This window comes from Serinus canaria, chromosome Z, assembly GCF_022539315.1.
Source record: "Serinus canaria isolate serCan28SL12 chromosome Z, serCan2020, whole genome shotgun sequence".
Classification (NCBI taxonomy): domain Eukaryota; kingdom Metazoa; phylum Chordata; class Aves; order Passeriformes; family Fringillidae; genus Serinus; species Serinus canaria.
This window is the reverse complement of record NC_066343.1, coordinates 55,938,041-55,958,980: the sequence shown is the minus strand read 5'-3', so window position 1 is coordinate 55,958,980 and position 20,940 is coordinate 55,938,041.

Genomic DNA, 20,940 nt, shown 5'->3' with positions numbered 1-20,940 from the left:
CAATAGAAAAAAAGGCATTTACCAGGACCTGCTTGCACACAGCTCTTGGAAGTGAAGCACTAGTTTATCTGTCTGCCATGCACCTCGTTTATGCTTATTTAAAACAACTCACAATAGAAAGCTAAGAGAAGACAGAGTTCAGGCTGATTACCCGGTAATGAAGCAAGTGGCAGAAATATTGTAACTTTTTCTTGTCAGTATTCATGCTGCAAGAGGGAGAATGGTAAATGGTTACCTATCATTTGAATAAATAAATGCAGAAGTTGCACACTGGATATGTTTATGTCACAGAAAAAAAATCAACTTTAATTTAAAATTAAAAATATTTACGTACAGAGAGGATCATTTAAGATAAATAGACTTAATATTTATGCAAATGAACTTCAAATGCTGTTGGTGATATGTGATAAATATTTTCAATCAAAAAAGATATTTGTATTACATCTTTTTGTTTTGTAGCCACTCTAAGGCAAAAAAAAAAAAAAAAGCCTTTCCAAATACTTTATGTTTGTTCTAGGATTATAGAAGGATGACTATGTTAAACAGTAATAAGCAAAGAGCAAACAAAATTAAATTTGCCAAGAACCATATTTTGGGGACTATTGTGTGCTGCAGCCAAATTCCCCTCACCTTTACTCTTGATCTTCATTTTTGTCTAAGTTCATACCTGTGGTTTCTAGAGTAACTTTAGTGTATGCCTGTGGCTTCTAAATTTTTGCTGGTGGTCAGGTTATTTTTAATTTCTTTTCTTTTTTCCTTTTTTAAACTTTTTCTTTCTTTCTTTCTCTTTCTTTTTTTCTTTTTTCTTCTTCCTCCTTTCTTCTTTCCTCTTGCCTTACCTTGCCTTGCTTTGCCTTGCCTTGTCTTGCTTTCCCATAATTTCCAGAGGTCAGGAGGAACGCACAAGAGTAAAGAAGAAAGCTGACTCAACACTCAGTTGTGGGTTAAAGAAAAAGGGAGAAATTCAAGATAGAATAGTTGGCCAGAGCTAAAAATATGAAACATCTGTAAAAGAGCAAGACAGAGGACACAGAGCAAGGATCAACATGTTGTATTGAGTGGGGTGTAACCAAGAGAGGGATTTTCAGACTGCTCCCATCTCACCAGTCTGGAGGGAGGAGATTACTGTTCCTTCTGTTAATTCTAGATTAACATAAGGAACAGTATGTTCCTAGATTAACATAAGGAACAGTATGTTCTACACCAGTGAGTCCTACCCTGAATGAGGGGATGGGTCCTGAAAGGGAATTCACTGTTGTATTCACTCTGTTGCAAAGGAGCTGACAGCCTTTCTAGGTGCAGTTTCTCTGTTTTTCCTTTTACAACACAGATAAACTCAAGATGCAAATAAGATCATCAGTAGAGAAAATTACATATTTCTTGTGACCATGTAGATGAAACAATGACAAAATCTGCAAGGAAAAAGGAAGAAGAGAAGATAATGGCAGTGGAAAGGAGGGAGAAATAGTGTTCTTAGGTACATAGGTACCTGCACACTGGTGCAAATAAGCTAGTGACACATGCTACCTGTGTGATCTTTGCTTTTCATACGTGTATGTATGATGTGGCTAAAATGTATATTTGGTTGAATCTGCATTTTTATGGGCTCCTTTTTTTGAGAAATGTTGATGAAGCCCAGTTGGCTATATTTTTTTGCTATTATTTGATTTTACTATTTTAAAGTAATACATACTTGTGTTGTGAAAGTATAGCCTACAGAATAATGAAACTTTTCCATTACATCTATTTTTTGTAGGAGAAGGGAGAAACACAAGTTAGTTTTAGTTCACTTGTACTAAAATATAGACTACCTGACTCGAGCTCTGCAACTGTTTATTTTTGGTTTTTAATAAGTTCTGTTATGAACAAATGTGAGTACATTTCCACAAAGCTGTTTTGCTGCTCATGTTTGAGAAGTTTCTCTTGTCATTATTTTTGCCTGTTCGTGCCATTAAAAGAGCAGAGACTTCTGGAAAACTGCAGTGAGCAGCAAAGATGTGTTAGCTTGAGAAAGATTTTAGTGTATGGAAGGTTGGAATTATGTTCCCATTTAAAAAAAATTATGATAAAAATGCTTATAGAATTCTAGGAAAAACACAGGCATCTGTTGGTCCGAGTTAATTTACTGAATGTACTCAACTGGACATGTGATACTATTAGTTACTATAATCTTTTCTTTGTCAACTTCATGCCATGTATAACAAGGAGAGAAACAGTCAGAAAGGTTTTTTGAGCCAGGTAGAAGAATTCCTGAACTGGAAAGCTGTAGGCTGTGCAGAGCTTCCTCAGTGTGTGGCAAGAGGATGCTCTTCTCTGTTCAGCATGGACATGTGTCCTGGAAACAGCTGTCCTCTTACTCCAAGTTGAGCATATCACTTCTTTGGTGAAATCACAGAATCTGCAGAGCTGGAAGGGACCAGTAAAGGTCATCAAGTCCATCTCTTCAGTGAGTGGCCCACACAGGGATCCAAGGCATGGCCTTGGAGTTATTAGCACCATCTGTAATCAGCTGAGCCAATCTTAGTGGTATCACCTCTGTACCATCACACATATGCAATACACTCTAGTTTAGCCATAGTGCTTCCCCCATTCCAGTGGCAAAGGGTTTTATATGGCAGTATGGGCCTCCTTTTTCACAATCATTATGTCAACACTGTAAAAGGTCTAATAATGCGTAACAATCACACTGACCCTATTGTGGAACAATATTAGATGTTGGTCTTCTTCTTTTTTTTTTTTTTTTTTTGAGTCCAGTCCAGCAGTCCTTGCAACCTTTGACAGAATCATTGATCAGGAGTAGGATACTTCAGTATTTTTTATATATTTATGCCCTTTAGATTTTCCATGCTTGGCTTGTGTATTTTTTGAAGTTCTTTGAATGAGTATATATATCTTTGAAAAACTATGAGAAAATTTTGTCTTCTGACACCGACTCAGTGTAAAAGAGTGATGAAGAAACAAGTTTTAAAAACCACTTCTGGACATCAGTTCTCCACTCAGGTCCACAAAGGTGAAGGTTTTCCCTTTAGTTGCTGCAAAATTTTGCCCAAGTTTACATTGAGCAGAAAGTGAGCAATTGCATTCAGAAAAAATGGGACAATCCTTTGGGGTCCTAAACAACACAAAAAAAGTATTTATTGCAATCAATGTATGTTTTCTCTGAGGTTAACCTAAATGCAGCCTAACAAGTCAAAATGCAGCATCACAAGAGCAGTGATCACCTGTGTGTTGAAATGTACAAGTACCCTGAGCACTAACGCTGTGGCTCTGCCTCTGCTCTGCACACCAGCTGTTTCCTTCCACTGTGCTTGAGGCTCTTCCAAGTGCATCTGCACAACTTCCAGTCATCAGTACATGAATCCAAAGCTAATTACTTAAAAAACTCAATACAAAGCAAAGATTTTACAAGAGACCAAGCTCTGCAATCTTTATCTGTGCTTCAGCAAGGGAGGTTCCCATACCAGCTAGAGAAGCCCTTCATAGTAAATGATCCAGTTACAGTTAATATATACAACAACAATCCCACATCCAAATTTTCATCTGTTTTTATATTGAATGAAATTATTGAAATTATTACTTGAGAAAGGATGTAAAGATGCATCTTTTGCTCTTCTTCTGTGCTTCTCTTGAGGAATTTACAAACAAAAATGCAATATTCCTCATCTCTACGGGTCTGCATTTATGCAATACTTACAGTATACCATTCCATTATTGGCCAGGGAAATATTTGTAGAAATAACTCTAATTGTAAGGTGGAAAGAAAATCCTAACATAATCAGATTGCTGATCTTGTGGCTCCAGAGTGTCCGCAACCCTTTCTGGAATTGGAGCAGATGCTAACAATGGTTTGGTATGGGAAAAGACACAGAGAGCCCTCTTCACAGGGTGAGGTTGCAGCCATCCCAGCCCTGTGCTTTTGCCTTCTCTTTTGATTGTGATTAGAGATTCACATAGAGAAAGTAAATGTATGATGTTAACAGTATATAGAGAAAACCTCTGACCTGCATATTTATGCAGAAAGCATATTAACAGAAGAAAAAGATTGTTCTCTAACAAAATTGCAGCAGTTTGGAAAGAGACAGTAGTGAATAGCACATAGAGGAAGAAAAAAATTAACAAGCCATGATGTAACCAAATGCTAATGCTGAGTCATATCCAAAGGAATACTAGATTTTAAATTGGAAAAAGACTTTTTAATTTTTTTTTCTTGTATGGATGGACCTTAGAGTATTCAATGAATTGTGAAAACTCCAAAGAGCACTAAGAGAAAATGTGACAGCAGCGTGTCAGGGACTCCAATCCTTTCTGCTGAGCAGAGCAGCTCAGGTAGGGTGCATGGTGACTGAAGATGTAGCACATGGCTGTGAGCAAGAGATACAGTGATATATGCTGTGGAATTGGCATGTGTAATGGTGAGAAGAAGAAATAATCAGCTGTAATAAACATGAGGGTCCATTGGATGTCTCCGTTGTTCTGTTGCAATGAAACAGATTCTCTGCCTTGCAGATTCAGCACAGTAACTCCAGGATTTCGTTTTAGGCTCTTCAGAGTTCTGCAGAAAATAACTCATTTTATAGGACAGTAGAAATGAACACTATACTGAAAATTGCCCAAATGGCTGCTATAGGATTTTGGTCGGCAAGGTGTTAGGATTCTGGGTTCCTATCAGACCTCAATGTTTCTGTGATAATGAGTATAATAATAATAATATTAGAATTTAATTAAAAGTAAAGGTTGGCAATTTTCTAAATAAGTGCCATTTTATAATGAAAAAAAATCAGTAAAGAAAGGTCTCAGCTGTTTAACAGTTTGAAATATTTGTGATTCTCAGAAGTCTGAATTTCTGTGAATAAGTTTTTAATGGAAGAAAATTTTCTAAATAAATGCCATTTTATAATGAAAAAAATCAGTAAAGAAAGGTCTCAGCTGTTTAACAGTTTGAAATATTTGTGATTCTCAGAAGTCTGGATTTCTGTGAATAAGTTTTTAATGGAAGAAAATCAAAATGTTTGGGCAATTCCACAAACAGAGAAATCCGCGGAGATCTTACAGTTTACTTCAGTTTCTCTGACTGTTTAGGGAAGCATAAATTCAGCAGCAGCATAGGGTTTAGCTACTGTTTCTTCCAGAAGTACCATAGTATAATTATTTCTTTTACCTTAGTGTTACGAATAGGAAAAAACCTTTGATAACATAGTAGTGATGTGAACTGCTCCAGCTGAGGAAAGGGCAGACATAATTACCTGCATCTTAGCTGCAAAAAAGGAAAGAGGAAAACGGAAGTAGAGATTCATTTTTTTTTAATCTCCAAATTATTTAGGTTCAATCTTCAGCTTGTAATTCTATGTCAGTGCTTAGTGTTATAATTTCACTGATTTTTTTATTTTTTCTTTCTATCATAAGTGCTGTGTGTGGTAGTCTCTGTTTCTGTATGTTTTGGATATTTCATAGAGACTCTTCTCCTGTGTAAGGTGGGAACAGTCAGAAGTTGGAAGTCACTCATCTAGAAGTACAGCTGTGCCTTTGGGATGTGCTCTAGCCTTTGCTTTTACTTATCCTCCTCCCAGATTTATTTTTGATCCTCAAGACACATTGAAATGCTACAGGTACGAACAAGCATTTGAGAGTCCGAAAAGAGGAGAGAAAAAAAAGTTTTCATAATGTGTGTGTGAGGCAGGCATAGGTTGGGTTGCAGTATTACAGATGACCATTGTATTTTTAATGAAGTTTAAATGACCTAGAGCTTAAAATAAGTGTCTGTTCTATTAAAGTGAAAAATCAGTAATCCTTTTGGAATCTAAATCCAAATGGACCTGCATCTAAATTGCAATTTACCTCATCTGTACCTCTTCTTCTCATTGCTTTTTCCTGTTTAAGACAAACCACTTTGGGGTTTTTTAAACAAAAGATTTTTTTTCTGCTTTGGAGGGGATTCAAAAGTTAAAGAGAGAACAAGGCAATTCTGAACTTGAGTTGTCCATTTGTTCTCATTATAGAGAGGAAACTGGGTTTGTATCTTCTAAAATGTACACAGGAGTGCTACAATTGATGCAAATGATGTGCTTGGAGCCTGAAATCATTAGCCTGGCCTGAATAAGCAACGCTGTAGTAGACAGATATATTTGAACAACACTGAATTACAGAAATATCAACAACAAAATAATTAAAAGCTTGTGGGTGGTAATTTATTTAAAACAACTGCTACTGTAATTTCTGTAGCAGAAAAAATATAAAGTATATTTTTGCAGAACTTCATTACTCTCACATCCATGACTGTCTGTTTAAAGAGAGCTGGGGGATTTGAATATTCAAATCCTAATGACACGAAAAAGAAATTGTCAGTTAAAGAGTCTAATTAGAAATCTCTACACTCTTTAACGTATACCACAATCCAGAAGGAAATTGTTAGTGAGAAAAAGCTTACCTTTTCTTTGGGAAAGAGGAGCATTTGCAGGAGCCATTGCTCTAAAACATTAATCTGTCTGTCCTGCTTGCCTGCAGTTTCTTCCATAGGAAATGTCAACTTCATCAACAAAGTGGGAGTCCTTTCTCAGTAGATGATAGTTAAAAGATAAGAAGAGGACTTATAACCATGTTCAGCATGTCTGCTCTGTGCTGCTGGGGTAACTGCTGACAGTGCCAACCCCAAAGGACAAAGTTTGTTAGGCAGTGGCTTTGTTTAACCCCTAGAAAGAGCTGTAAGTTCTTCTGAAATTCCTGAACTTCTGATTATAAAAATGTCTTTGTACAGGCTGGATTCTTATCTATTAATAATAATAACTTAAAAACCCCAACCAAACTTAAAAAAAACCATCAAAACCAGACCATAAAGAAACCACAGATTGTAAATACATCAGTGATTTATTAAGATGGCTAGGTTCCTGAAGCCATATACTACCTGGTTTTTACAGAGAAATAAAAGGTAGATTATCTTTTATTTGTAAGTCACTCATTGTTGTTTCAAAAACTTGTAAAGAAAGGGTAGGACTGGCATCTTTCCAGTGACTCTACAATCAAGAAATTCTGGGAAGAAAGGTAAGTGTAAATCACTATGTATGCTCAAGAATCTAAGTCAAATGCATCCAGAACCTTTCTAGAAATTAGCAGTTTCTTTGCACTATGACCCTCCTTGTTGCACCACAAACTTTCTGCTAGGAAGGTTCTTATGTCTGGATTTACTCCAGTAGACACCAGAGAAAGGTAATGCTTTTCCCCTGCTGCAGTAGCCTCTGTTGACAGGCTTTGTGCAGCTCAGAGCAGGGGAAGGTGCCTGGAGGAACCAAAATGACAGAGAAGCCAAGCTCTCATTTTAACCCTTAGGATGATGTATCACTGGCCACTCCTACTACCCTCATAATCAGTCAAGCAGTTTTTTGTGTATTTTCCTTTCACCTTGTATTCTGCCTGTTTTTGACCATGTAAACTAAAAGACTCGAAGTCCAGATTACAGTAGTTTGAAGTGTTTCCTACACTTAACATACATTCTGCGGGATTTGAGATAATTCCTTGTACTTAAAATTGTTAACTGTAACAGAACCTAGAAAAGCTTTGTAAGAACCTTTTAAGAGCCCTGGATATACAGGCACACTTTTGTCTCTGTATATCTCTAGTACCAACTAAATAAATTCCTACAACCCTCTGGGAAAAAGAAGCTGTTTTTATTAGACTGCTGAGGACAAATAGAGACAAAACAAGATACACTTTCCCTGTCTTCTCTGGATATAAGTCTTCAGCCAGATAGGACAGAATGGTTTTGCACTTCCTATTATTTCTGTGGATGAAGTTAGCCATTTTTCTTTTGTCTATAAAGTATTATGCAGTATTATTCTTTCCCATAGCAGGAAAGAATGAATTATAAAAATAATATACATTTCAAAGGAAGTAAGGATTACAGCCAGTTGCCTTAACAAGAGAAAAAGAAAATCCTCTAATGCTGAAAAAACACTGCTGATTCAATACCGAATAAAGAAGAGATGAATAGGAAATTTGCATATGAACTCTATTTGAGAAGGCAGATGAACAAATTTCTACTTTACATTGCAAATCATTTTTAATAAAGTAAAGAAATAGAGGATTTCATAAATGAATGTGAACTCTGCCAAAACACCATTGTAGCATGGAGAGCTAAAAGAATGACAGAGAGAGAAGAAGAAAGAGAAATATTACCATAACCTATTGCCTAAATGATGATTTTTAATCCTCCCCTTCAATGCCACAAGGTCTGAAGCCACTTCTCAAAAGGATCCAAAGGGCATGTTGCCTCCATTACCAAGCCGCCATCAAATCTTGGTGTTTCTCTCCCAAACATTTAACACTAGAAAAAAAATTTACTTATTTCTAGCCTTTTGTTGTTGTTGGTTTTCAGTTAGTTGTTTTTATTTTTGAGCAGCTTGTGAAATCAATCACTTTGCTTAGTCTGAGGAGCTTCACTGATGGCAAACCAAGCCAAAGCTTGTGCCTTTGCTTCTAAGTACAAACCTCATCCTGTTTGACTGGGGTGGTTACCATGGAAATATTGTGATGCAACATCTCCTTTCCTTATTGTGGCAGGTTTCTGGAGTGAGAGTTCAGAGAGAGAACAAAAATGATATTGAATATTTAGACATTAGTGGTTAACTGTGTTAAATAGCAGGAGGTTTATTCTGCCAGAGTTTTTTTCAAGAGAAACAACTAATTTCTCTGGGAGTTAAGAGTTTTTCAGCTTGAAAATCAAAACTGTGATCTGTTACCATCTGTGGTCTTACAGCAGTAAGAAATGATACATTCAGGGATGTCAGTGGGTAACATCACAGTAGCCTGTCTGGATCACTGAAAAGTCTTAAGCTTTATCTAGTTGCTGGAGGTGTGAGGCTGTGGAGAGTACCATGCTGTAGCTAGACTAGTTTTCAGGCACTCATCCATCATTCTGCTCAGAGGTTAGGTAGAACAATGCTTCCCTTCTACACACAGTCCACTATACACTGCATTATATTAATTTGCATTTTTTTTTCTCCAACATAAACATTAGTATTTCACAGTTGAGTAGACTGACTTAACGTGAGAGGACTTGCTGTCCATAGTGTAACCTGTAAGGTTATTTGGTCATTAAAGTTTGGACAGACATATGCTATCTCTAGAATAATCTGCCTGGATTAATTTCTCTAGTGTCAAAATAAAATTTTTCCTTCGGTCACTCTCTTTCTTTCCCTGTTTCTGTCTTATAGCATTAATTTACTTGTTTTTATATTAATTCTCCCTTCAGTCTGTGTTACTGATTTTCCATTGAACCTGACTGATGAGTTAGAGGAAATTGCATGGGTTTGCCCTTTTCTCCCTCTTTCTGACAGCAGTATATCTCATTTGCCTGTGTCCAGAACCAGCCGGCTGCTCCTGATACACCAGCTAAGTCATAGGTTGAATTGTAGTCGTGTGGTTTGGACTGCCTAATTTTCTTTCCCAGCTGTTTTGAGGCATGCCAGACGACAAGGCAATGGAGTCTGAAGACTGTAACTGAGGAAAATAATTTTCTAATTAGGTATGCATTTTCATTATTCTGGAGAAAAAAGATGCTTGGGAATGAAGGAAGACACTGCTCACCAGGTTAGACTGAACCACCTATGCCTGTTTAACTGAGGTAAGCACGAATGGAGAGGGAAAACCCAGTGGGTGGTTTTCAGTGCTTTGGCTATGCTGGTTTGAAGGATGGTTTTTTCATTGATGTGAATTATGCCACTGTCTGGAGTGCTTGGAAATACAATTGACCATGACAGTGATGCTTTCTGAAACTATGTAAAGCAAGAGCAAGAGCTGCAGTTGGGAGCAAGAGCTGCAGTTTTCTGTAGATTAAAAACTCCAGAGCTATTACTACTATGATTCAGGTGAACTTTTGATCACAACTTACTTTTGTAGTCAAAATCACAGGACTGCAATGCATGAACACAATCTAAAATACCCAAATCCCAAACAAAAGTCAACCAATATTGTAAAAAGTTCTGATAAAACCGTTTTGCTGTGCTGGATAGCAACATATAGCAATAAACAATCTGTGCATTTCATTCAACCATACATAATGATTACTTGGGAAAGCAAACTTTTCTTTCCCTCCCCCAGATTTTTATGCTGAGCATGATGTCACATGGGATGGGATAAGCCTATGATCAGCTGGATTCAACTCCCAACTCTTTGTGCTCTCCCAGCTCCTGATTTGTGGGGTGGGGTGAGGATCAGAAAAGGCCTTGACCTTTTGTGAGCTCTGCTCAGCAACCGCTAAAACATCCCTGTGTCATCAACACAGTTTCCATTGCAAATCCGAAAGAGAACACAATAAACACAACCAGGAAGAAAAATAACTCTAGCTCACTAAAAATCAGTTCAGCCAGATAAGCCAGAGCCTCTGGCTTATCTGGCTGAATATGCTTTCAGATGCTCAGAACTAAAACTGCAAATACCTTCACAACTAACTGATTTAGACCTTAATGGAAGTGTTATTGCAACAAAAATTTAAAGCTAATGGAATTAAGGACCAGGAAATCATTAAATTAACAAGAATTCTAAAAGTCCTGAACTTTTTTATGCCATGTGAAAATAAAAATATATTAAGAAAAACCCCTCAGCTCTTCAATGACCCAGATCTCATTATTTCTGCAAGAAAAGTGCATCACATCTTTATAGAAAAATGTCCTTTTGAAAAACTCAGAAATATGTCCCACATAAACTTTTTAATAAAAACATGCACATAAACTTATATTATTCTATTTGGTACTTATTCTAAGATGCATTTTCATGCATTTCTAGATTAAGTAATCTTGATAGCAAAAAGGAAATGTTTAAAATATTGTGAAATGGGCCTATCTATTAAAAAAAAATTAAAATCGTAAGAAGGAGAAAAAATGCTACATGGCATAAAATTGCAGGTCTTGGAAATAAATTATTCCCCAAATGTCTCAAAATATAGGGATAGTGAAGAAATTTTTGAAATAAACAGTTGCATGTTAAAAGCATTTACTGTTTATGTTTTCCTCTGTTCTTGGGTCTGATTTTTAGAATTATTGAATACCTCTAATGAAAGCTGGTAGGTCCAGTTCATTTTACTTCAACTTGGTGATGATCTGAGAATTCAGAACTACAGGGTATAGTTGTTATTGATTATGATAAAAAAAAGAGAGAGAGAATACCTCAAAGTTTTACAGAGCGATATAGTTTTGCAGTAGAAATAAAAGAGCAAAAAAACTGTGAAAGGATTTAGTAGATACCAGCATTACCCAGGGATATTTACCTTTAAATTTTTAGGTACACCTTATTTTTTCCAATTCCAGATTTTGATATTAGGTAAACTATATTTTCAGGAATTAAATATTTGCTCTATAATTTCAGTTGTAAAAAGGCACAATGATTTTTGCAAACTCAGTTTGAGTTCTGATTTTTGTTAAAAGGATAAGAAATATCAAGAATATTGGTGTGATTTCTTTGCTTCCTTGCAAAGATGTGGAGTGATAAAAAGTAATGTATTTCAAATAAATTAATCATGAAGTCAATATCTCTCTTCAACCCAGCAACTTACTGACAAGGGACTGGTTGCCACTAAAGAACTATTGAGAAAAAAACCCCAAAGTCAAGACTTGTGGTACGAAAAAAAATTTCTTACATTATCTGACATTTATTTTATATACTTGAATAGAACTACAGCATCTGAGGAGCTGGTCTCTTAATTTGCACCTGGTGTAGCACCTTTGTTTGATGCTAATATCTGTGACCATGGAACAGCTTTTTCTTTCATTCTTAAGGAAATTTTGGAGCTCTCATATAGCAAGGTAATGGCAGTCAAGCATTTTTATTCTAATCAAAGGCTACTTTACTTGTTTTAAGGTTTTTCTAGGATTTTTAAAATGACTATATGGCTAAGCATCTAGAATTAAACTATGTTTTGGATCAGGGCTTTCTTAACTTCATCATATGCCATTGTTATAATCTCTGGAAATCTGTGGTTCTTCTTATTTCAGTTTTCTTAATAACTGGAGCGTGATTTCATATGTCCCAGGCAAAGTCTGCCCCACATTTCTGTGCTAATTAATGTGGTAACTCATTAACTGCCTCTGTTCATGAACAAAACTTGTCTTACCACTTGGAATACCAAGCACCACTAGTGAGGATGGAACCTTCTGTAATAGCTTCTGAAACTTTTTGAGTGTATTTTGCTGTATTTCTATCCATGTCTACATTTTAAGACACTGGTAGGTTAACAATTCTTGGTGTCCTTATACTTGAGAAGGTATGAAGTGGCTTTGTATCCTGTATTCCATTTCCTTTCTCTGAATCATGCTCAGGATCCTGTCCCTAATCTCTTAAATGCCTTATATGTAATACATGTCTTGTACAAAATCCTTTTGAAACCAGTACCTTTTACATGGTACTGTTAAATGAAGCCATTTAGAAGTCCAAGTCATGCTTCAAAAGAGTTTAAGGACTGTGTTCTTGAAAGTGATTGAAATCAATCAGTTGCACACATCAGCACGTTGGCGCAATTAAGCTCCCGCGTCTAAGGACACTGAAGTACCTTTTATGTCTAAATGGAATTTCAGCCCATGTATCACTTAGGTCCCTTTGATAATGGTGACCATTGTGTTTCCCTGAAGCCTTTCTGGTTTTGCTGTCAGCTGGCCAGAAAAGTGAATAGGAAATTATTTGAGAATTCGTCTTTATTTTTCCACTCTAGTGTGATATTTCTGTGCCTGATTCTTCACACGTTATTCATACATTGCCTAATGTCTTCTCTCTCCCTTCAGTTGGCATGAACATTTCCACCTCATTAGGGATCTCATAACTGCATTAGGCAGGGGTATGAAAAGAAAGGTGAAGAAAATAGAAATGAAACAGAATGTAAATTTCTTCTGTGACTGGCGCAGAAAGGGATGTGAAGAACATGGCCTGAAAAAGTGGTGAATTTGAAGCAGCAACAGAGCAAACAAAACTTATTAGCCTGTCTATGCAGAGGCAATTTTTAGGGAGTGGCTCATATCTGTAATACAATTGGTAAAACAGTGGATATAAACAACCCAGAAATGTGACTCCAGATTAGGCCACCTTCCATGCTCTCTATCTAAACTATATTTTTGAAAATTCAGTAAAGGTTACAACCCCACTCTTCCTATTCACTTGTATTTATGGTCATTTTCATTTTCCAGTTGATTCATTTCTCTCTGGCATCCATAATATATGAAACAATTTTTCAGAATGCCAGTTCTTTCCTTTCAAAGAAGGAGACAAAAAACCTCCATAAAATTTCCTGATAGCTTCTTTGTCTAGTCATTTGGTTTCTAGCGTGTGTTAAATATTGGAGTGCAGTTACTGCTCACGCTTGCAGCTCAGATCATGACAGCATGTGCTTCTGAATATTTTTCATTTGGTTAGAATATTTTTTAGGATTTTATTCCTTCTCTGCGCAAGGGAAACAAAACCCATTTGCACTGCATTTCTTTAGACAGGTTTCCAAACTTGAGAAATGTTTATTTCAGGAATTAGCATGCCTTGTTGACTCCAAAAAATTCATTTTTAATGGCTTCTTGTTTTTGCTTTCATGTTTCTTCATGTCACCATTTTCATCTTTCTAAATTTAGAAATTTTTTGGCTTTTAAATTTAATGAGAAAAATTAAGACCTCTTGGAATAGTCCGAAAAACACACATTTCCCAATACTTTTCTGTTAAAATGGATCACAGTGAAATTTAAGTTTTGTAGCAGAGTAACTGGTATGTTGCTCATTTGGAAAATGTTTGGATTTAGATAGAAGTGTGATTGTTGACTTGAAGTTTCAGTTAATTTGCGCTCCAAACAAAACCATTCCAAATCTCCTAATTAAGCAGTTAATGCATGTCAAGACAGAGAAGACTAAGACTGGGCATTCATTATGGGGTTTTTTTCTTGCTTTTTATTTTATTTGGCCCTAAATACACTAAATACCTATTATTAAATCAGTTGCACATACTGGAAAAATCTGGTGACAGAAATCCCATGAGCTGCACATTTTCTTTTCTCTGCATTTTAATGCTGATTAAACTTACCCAGTGCTCTATACCAGGTGAAAACATGCTGAACACATTAGCAATATGTACCCAAATTGGTTTCACTTTCTTGTCACCTTGAATAATTCATTGCTGCTGCCCACGTGTATGGCAGCAGCTGGTCTGAAATATTTGTTTCTTGTCCCAAGAGAAAATGCAACCAGTCATTTAATTGATAAATCTGTCCCTTAGTACTTACTTGAGATCACCCACAGCTCTGTGAAGGACTGGTTGTGCTCTTCAGCAGCAGAGGCAGAAGTGCATGAGTTTGAGTCTCTCTGCAGACGCCACAGATGCGGTGCTGAAGAGTGTGCTAGATCACCTGGCAAATTCTATCACAAATCACAATGAGAGAGCTCCACTCCAAAAAAAATACTTAAATAAACAGCCTTTTCACTTCTTCAGGGCAGCGATGAAGTATTAGGCAGACTTCCAATAAGCAATATACATACTTTTATATGACTGTCAGAAGGCCTTCATTTAAAGCTTTACTAGAAATGCATATGTTTATGTGGAATATACAGAAGTGTTGTCTAAAGCTCTATAATTACATATCGAGAAACAAGGGTAAGAAGAGAAAAATGGACTTTTAATTACAGTAGGACTTGAGCCCTGATAAACCCCAGCTAGGAGGCTGGGAAAGAGATGCTGTTTGAATGGGCGGATGGTGAAAAATAACTTGAGTCTCAAAAGATTGTTTGTTTATTTGTGAGTTTGAAAGTGAAGGGTATGAAGAAAATAAAAAGAATTTAGGTCCTTGGTGTCTGATTCTGTGGCATTAGAAAGCTGACCATTGCCCTTGGTTTTGGTAAAATAAGTAACTTAAAGGAGACAACACAGGTGCTTCCAGTAAATACAAACCATACTTTAGTATGTACATTCATGGTGAGTTGACCTTTATTGGAAGACAGGGTTCAGCAAAGCTGCTCTATCCCTCCCCTCTTCAACTGGGCAAGGGAGAGAAGAATGCAACAAAAAGCTTGTGGATTAAGATAAGGATAAAGAGAGATCATTCAGCAACTGCTATCATGGGCAAGACAGATCTGAACCAGGTAAATTAATTTATTACCAATCAAATCAGAGTAAGATAACAAAAAAAAAAAAAAAAAAAAAAAAAAAAAAAAAAAAATCAAAACCAAATCTTAACATATCTCTCCTCTATCCCTCCTTTCTTCCTGGGCACAACTTCACTTCAATTTGTCTATCTCCTCCCTCACAGTGGTACAAGGAGATGGGCAACGGAGGCTGTGCTCCTTCCTCTTCACTCTTTCCCTGCTCCAATATGGGGTCCTTCCCATGGGAGACATTCCTCCATGAATTTCCCCAACATGGCTAATTTTCACAGGCTTCTGTTCTCCATTAACAGCTCTAGCACCAATTCCCCATGGGGTCACAAGTCCTGTCAGCAAACCTGCTCCAGCATGGGCTCCTCTCTCCAGAGGACCATGGGTCTTGCCAGGGTTGTGCTCCACAATGGACTTCCCACAAGGGGAAAGCTTCCTTCAGGCATCCACCTGCTCCAGAATGGGTTCCTTTAAAGGCTGCAGGTAAATCTCTGCTCCCCTGTGGTTTTCTATTGGATGCATGAGGACAACCTTCTTTGCCATGGTCTTCACCATGGGCTGCAGGAGAATCTCCATTCTGGTGCCTGGAGCAGCTCCTCCTCCTCCTTCTTCACTGGATTTGGTGACTGCAGACTTGCTGCTCTCACATATTCTTGCTCATCTCTTCCACTGCAGTTGCAGTTTTTTCCCCTTCTTTTCTTAAATATATTATTCTACCGGGGCTGTCGCTGTCACTGATGGGGTCAGCTTGGCCAGGTGCAGGAGCCAGTCAGAACTTGCTCCATACAGCCTGGGATCCTTGCCACACAACCCCAATCAATATGTTTACCTACTCTAATGTAGTGCCCTAGAAATCAAGTGTTTCTGTGGTGCTTTTTTTAACAGTCACAGCCATGCCTTCAGCCATGAAGGGCTGAAGCTGTAACATGTAGCTTGGTATTCAGGCTGAGCTATGCAGCTGTAACAAGGAATTGCTCAGATGAAGTACAGAGGTGCATTTAGGGATTAATTCTTTGAATTCAGCAGAAGGTTTCATAGGAGTGAAATGTACTACTTGGGCTTTGGTTGAAATGAAGCTGAAGGCATTGAGCTGTAGATGAACAAAAGAAAGAGATAATGAGAGACTGGAAATGGCTTGGAAACTACTCTTTAAATTATGTTTTGATTTGTAGATGAAAGTTAAATTATAATTGAAATATTCATTGCATAATCATGATGGCAGAGAGTGATCTGGTTGCACATGTTTTCTGACAGCACTCTAAGGGACAGTGGCATTAAAGCCTGGTGCCTCTCCTCCTATTCACCATCAATGCTCACATGTGTACCAGTATAATTTATTTCCCACATGCACAAATCAGGAGGGAACACTGAAATAAAATGGTATATTTAGGAGTACTTTTCAGTCAGATTCAGTGTAAAGCCATTCACCAAAAAAAAAAAAAAAAAAAAAAGTGGAAACAAATAGATATAACTTTCACATTTAAGAAGAAGAGATTGCCTGATTTAGTCTAAATTTTGTCTTGTTTGTAAAGCAACTGGAGAGTAGTCAGTGGAATGGGAGACAAATTTCAGTCCCATGAAGTCTACTTTTCAACAAGAATACAAACAGGTAATGTGTTGAGTGTTTTTGGTAACCTTTCTGTTTAGTGATCATATTTATGTATTTTTACTTCCAATCCTGAAAACTTCCATTTGTAAGTGGGCTCCTGTAATGTAGTGTCAGTGCTTTGTGCTTTATATTACTTAAGATAATTCCTGCTGTCAGAAATTTTGCATTAATCTCAACAGTTCTTCCTGAAACATAGTTATACTAAAATAAAACACATTAGATAATAATAAAGCACAATGTGCTATGTTATCACAAAATATACCAATATATTATGAAATCTGTGTTGATATAAGCTCAAAACCTTTTTCTTGTAATTTTACTAATACGGATTATCTGAAAACCTCTGAATCCTGTGCATTGCAACCTAATATCCTGTACTTTTTGTTCAGTTATTGAGGATGAGGGTAAACTATTTTTCACATTAAGTTCTTCATTGCTGAAATATTTGAAACAAACAAACAAACTTAATTTATTACCATAACCATTTCATCTGATGTTTCACCATCTCACCCGATCTTGAAGGAGAACTCTGAGTTTAGAGGAATACTTTTCAGACAAGCGTCCTACCACTAAAAGTAGCTCTGCTATCAAAAGAAGCTGGCATTAATGCACTAAAGAAAATTAGTAAAGCTCTGTGGAATTTCAGAGAAATGACTCAAGATAAAATACCCTTATGAACAGTCATCAGCAATGCAGAGAGATAAATAAAGTTAGCATTCATCATGATTGATGTGTTGTGCCCCTGTGTGGGTTGAAATAAAATATCCTAATGTGGCAGCAGCATGTTTGTTGAATAACACAGAATATGCTGGTGTTGCTCAGTACTCCTTAATATTACATCAGTGAAAGTTTCTGTATTATTTTGTCTCCTGCTGCAGATGCACTATAAATTAACTTGTATGTGTGCCTGGGGATTATTCTGTTGATCTTATAAAGCTGCAAAATGGGAGCATGGGTTAATAATGTGGTGAAGATTTGATAGATATTCGCCCCCTGTTTCTTAGAATACTTCTTTGGAATACTTATTTTAAATTACTAGTTTCACCTGTGACATAAACACAATTACTGCTAGAGAATAATCTTCACTGGATGACTTCAGAAAGGGCAAGAAATTTTACCAGTAGATGGTCCAAGCTCTAAACTTTTTGTTTGGTTCAGACATATGACCAGTGAAGTAGCCCTTCATGTAATGAGAAATACTGCTCTTGAATTCTGTACTTAGTTTCCTTCAGTTTCTCTTTAGTGGCTATGTGCCTGGTTTAGTAATCCACTCAGGACTCTCCCCACAGTGTCCTTATCAGGGAAATTCAGGCACAAATATGTAGAGACATCCTGCTGCAAACTGTATAGATCTGGGCCACATTTGTTGGTTTTACAGTTTTGAACTCAGCTTGCTCCAGTCAGTTCTGTTCTAGTTCTTTAATTTCTGAAGTAAGTTAAAAAAAAAAGGTACATACAGACTAGAAAAATACATTTTTTAGCAAAAAGTTCTGCATGGTGTTCATCCTGCATAATTCAGAAACAAAAACACAATAGTTCACATCTGATAATGTGCCGGACTTATCTCAAAATACATTCTGAAATGTAAAAAATGTAAAGAAAAATATTTAGAAGTATGTTTCTGAGTAAATTTTAGGATATTTTAAGTATGCACTTTAGCATAAGTATGCATTTTAGCATAAACACATTTTTTTTCCATTTTTCTGGCAATGCATTTATTCTTTTATAATTTTTGGAATAATTAGTCTAGTGTGTGTGTCTGTGAAGAAAAAGATAAATTTTCCCATTAAATGTATTATCATTAAAAGAGGCTTTTGTCCAACACATTTCAAAAGTGGATCACAGGTGTAAACATAATGTTATATTGAGAACAGCAATTTAATTTTACAAATGGGCATAGTTTAATAAAACCCACACCACACAATACTTTAGACAAAATTAATCATCATGTCTGAAAATATTATTCTTATTTTTTCCTGCTTGTGTAGAGGCACATACAGCAATGAAAACTTGCAGTATTTTTTCCCCAAGCTAACCAGCTGTGTTATTTCAGTGGAGTCTGGTGGAGGTGCACAAGAGACTTTTAATGTTTATTGATGGTAAATGGACTCCTGCTGCTCACTCTAGAAATTCTGAATTTCACTACTGGTCTGTAAATGTTCAAGGCACAGTCTGTGAATGTCCCAAAGAAAATCCACTGCAGGAAAAAAATTAAATGTCCCTCTGTTTGATATTTGTTGCTGGAGCAGTCTCTCCAGACGCAACAGCCCAGCCGAGCACAGAATGCTCACAAAGGCAATTAAAGATGCTGCATGGTGCTCTTCAGTTGTAAAGAAGGGCTCCTGATATGTGTTTCAGATTGAGCTTATTTACAGGTCAACTTGGTAACCCAGTCATTAGTGCCAAGGCAGAGTAATGGTAATGCCAAGGGTGTGTCCAGTAGAGCCATTACAGCTCACCTTAATAGGTTCCTTTTGTTTTACTTTGACCATGGGAATAAGAAGTACCAGAGAAGATTATTTCAGTGGCACTAGGAAGATACTGTGATACTGTCTTTAGAGTTGCCCAGAGCATAGGGGCTCCCTTTGTGCAAGCCAGGTGGAAGATGCCTACAGAGCAGGTTACAGCAGGACCTTGACAGGGGACACCTCAAGGGGAAGGATAAAGGAGAAATGAAATATCTCTGAAGTCAATAGCCAAGGAGCTATTAAACGAAGTCCAGAGAACAGCTTGTGGGAGCTGCTGTCTCCTTGTTCCCCAGGTGAATTTTTTGTCACTAATCTGCAGGTTAGTGACAAAAAATTCACTATGAACTGTGATGTGGATCAAGGGCTGTCTTGCATGGAGACATGACAGCTACCCTTAGATTTTGAGGGCACAGACCTGTCCCACTGGGAACTGACAGCTCCTCTGGGGCTGGCAGTACTGTCCCAGAGATGAGGCAGTCCTGCCATGTACTGCTCAAAGACACAAGGTCCCAGGAGCTCTCAAACAAATGGACCAAAAAGAAATCACTGTAGAGAAGCAAGGCATGAAGGCCAGAGAAGGTGCCAGCATGAATAATATCAAGGAGAGAACTGTCTAGTGCCAGGGGAACTTCTGTCTGCCCTCTTGATGTACAAGGGAAGCTGCCAGACTATTTGACAGAGTCATTTATCTGACAGGGATCCTGTGCAAGTATAGCAAGAATGACCAAAAAAAGCTGTTGGCTTTTGCTGTGTGCATTGCACTCACTGGTGACCAAGGATGAGAGCCCTGTCTGTCTTCCCAAGCTGCTAGAGTTCTGAACTGACATGTCCCAATGGGCACACCATCCTACTGATGAGGAGGACACACATATTCTGTGTTGTGGCTGTGTTCTTCCCCACCTGTCAAAGGAAGGCCTTCAAACATATAATTCCAGCATCTAAAAAATCACCTAAGACTATGTTTGGCATCTGCTGTTTTACTGCATCTTCTGCAATTTGTCCAACAGTTAAAAGGTTTTATGAAATTGGCACACAAATTGTGCTTGATTTCATTTACTTTGAAATGGCATACAGATTTTTTTGCCCTATAATTTGCTATTTATGTGGATGTGGTCCTTAATATTCTCCTTTAGTATGTGAAAAGAGAGAAAAACAGAAGCTGGTTTATGATTCAAGTATCGTATATATATGGAATATATTTTAATTTACAGAGGGGAAAAATTGTCATAAATACTAATCATGTCTACAAGATTTTCAGGCAGTGTCATATTGGAAGGCACTTCTTTGCTAAATTTTTCTAAACCTGTCAGAGAGCAAGTAGAGGCTTGTGGGGTGAGCAATTCCAGATCTGGGTAGGAATTTCCAGAGGGAAGAGAGAAGTATAACTTCAGAAAAAGAATGCATAATAAATGCTTCTACACCAATGCATGCAGTAAGGCTAACAAACAGGAGGAGCTGGAAGCCCAGTTTTGAGGTCATCAATAAAAATGTTTAACATTTTTACTGATGACTTAGACGTGGGAGCTGAGTGCACCCTCAGTAAATTTGCAGATAAGACCAGTTTGGGTGGTAGTGTTGATTAGCTCAAGGGTAGGAAGGCTCTGCAGGGAGACCTAGGCAGACTCCATCAGGCTGAGGTCACAACTGCAGGAGGTTCAGCAAGGTCCAGGGCAGGGTCCTGCGCTTGAGTCACAGCAAGCAGCACCACAGGCTCTGGGCGCTGTTTGGCAGAAAGGGACTTGGGGATGCTGCTTGGAAGAGGCT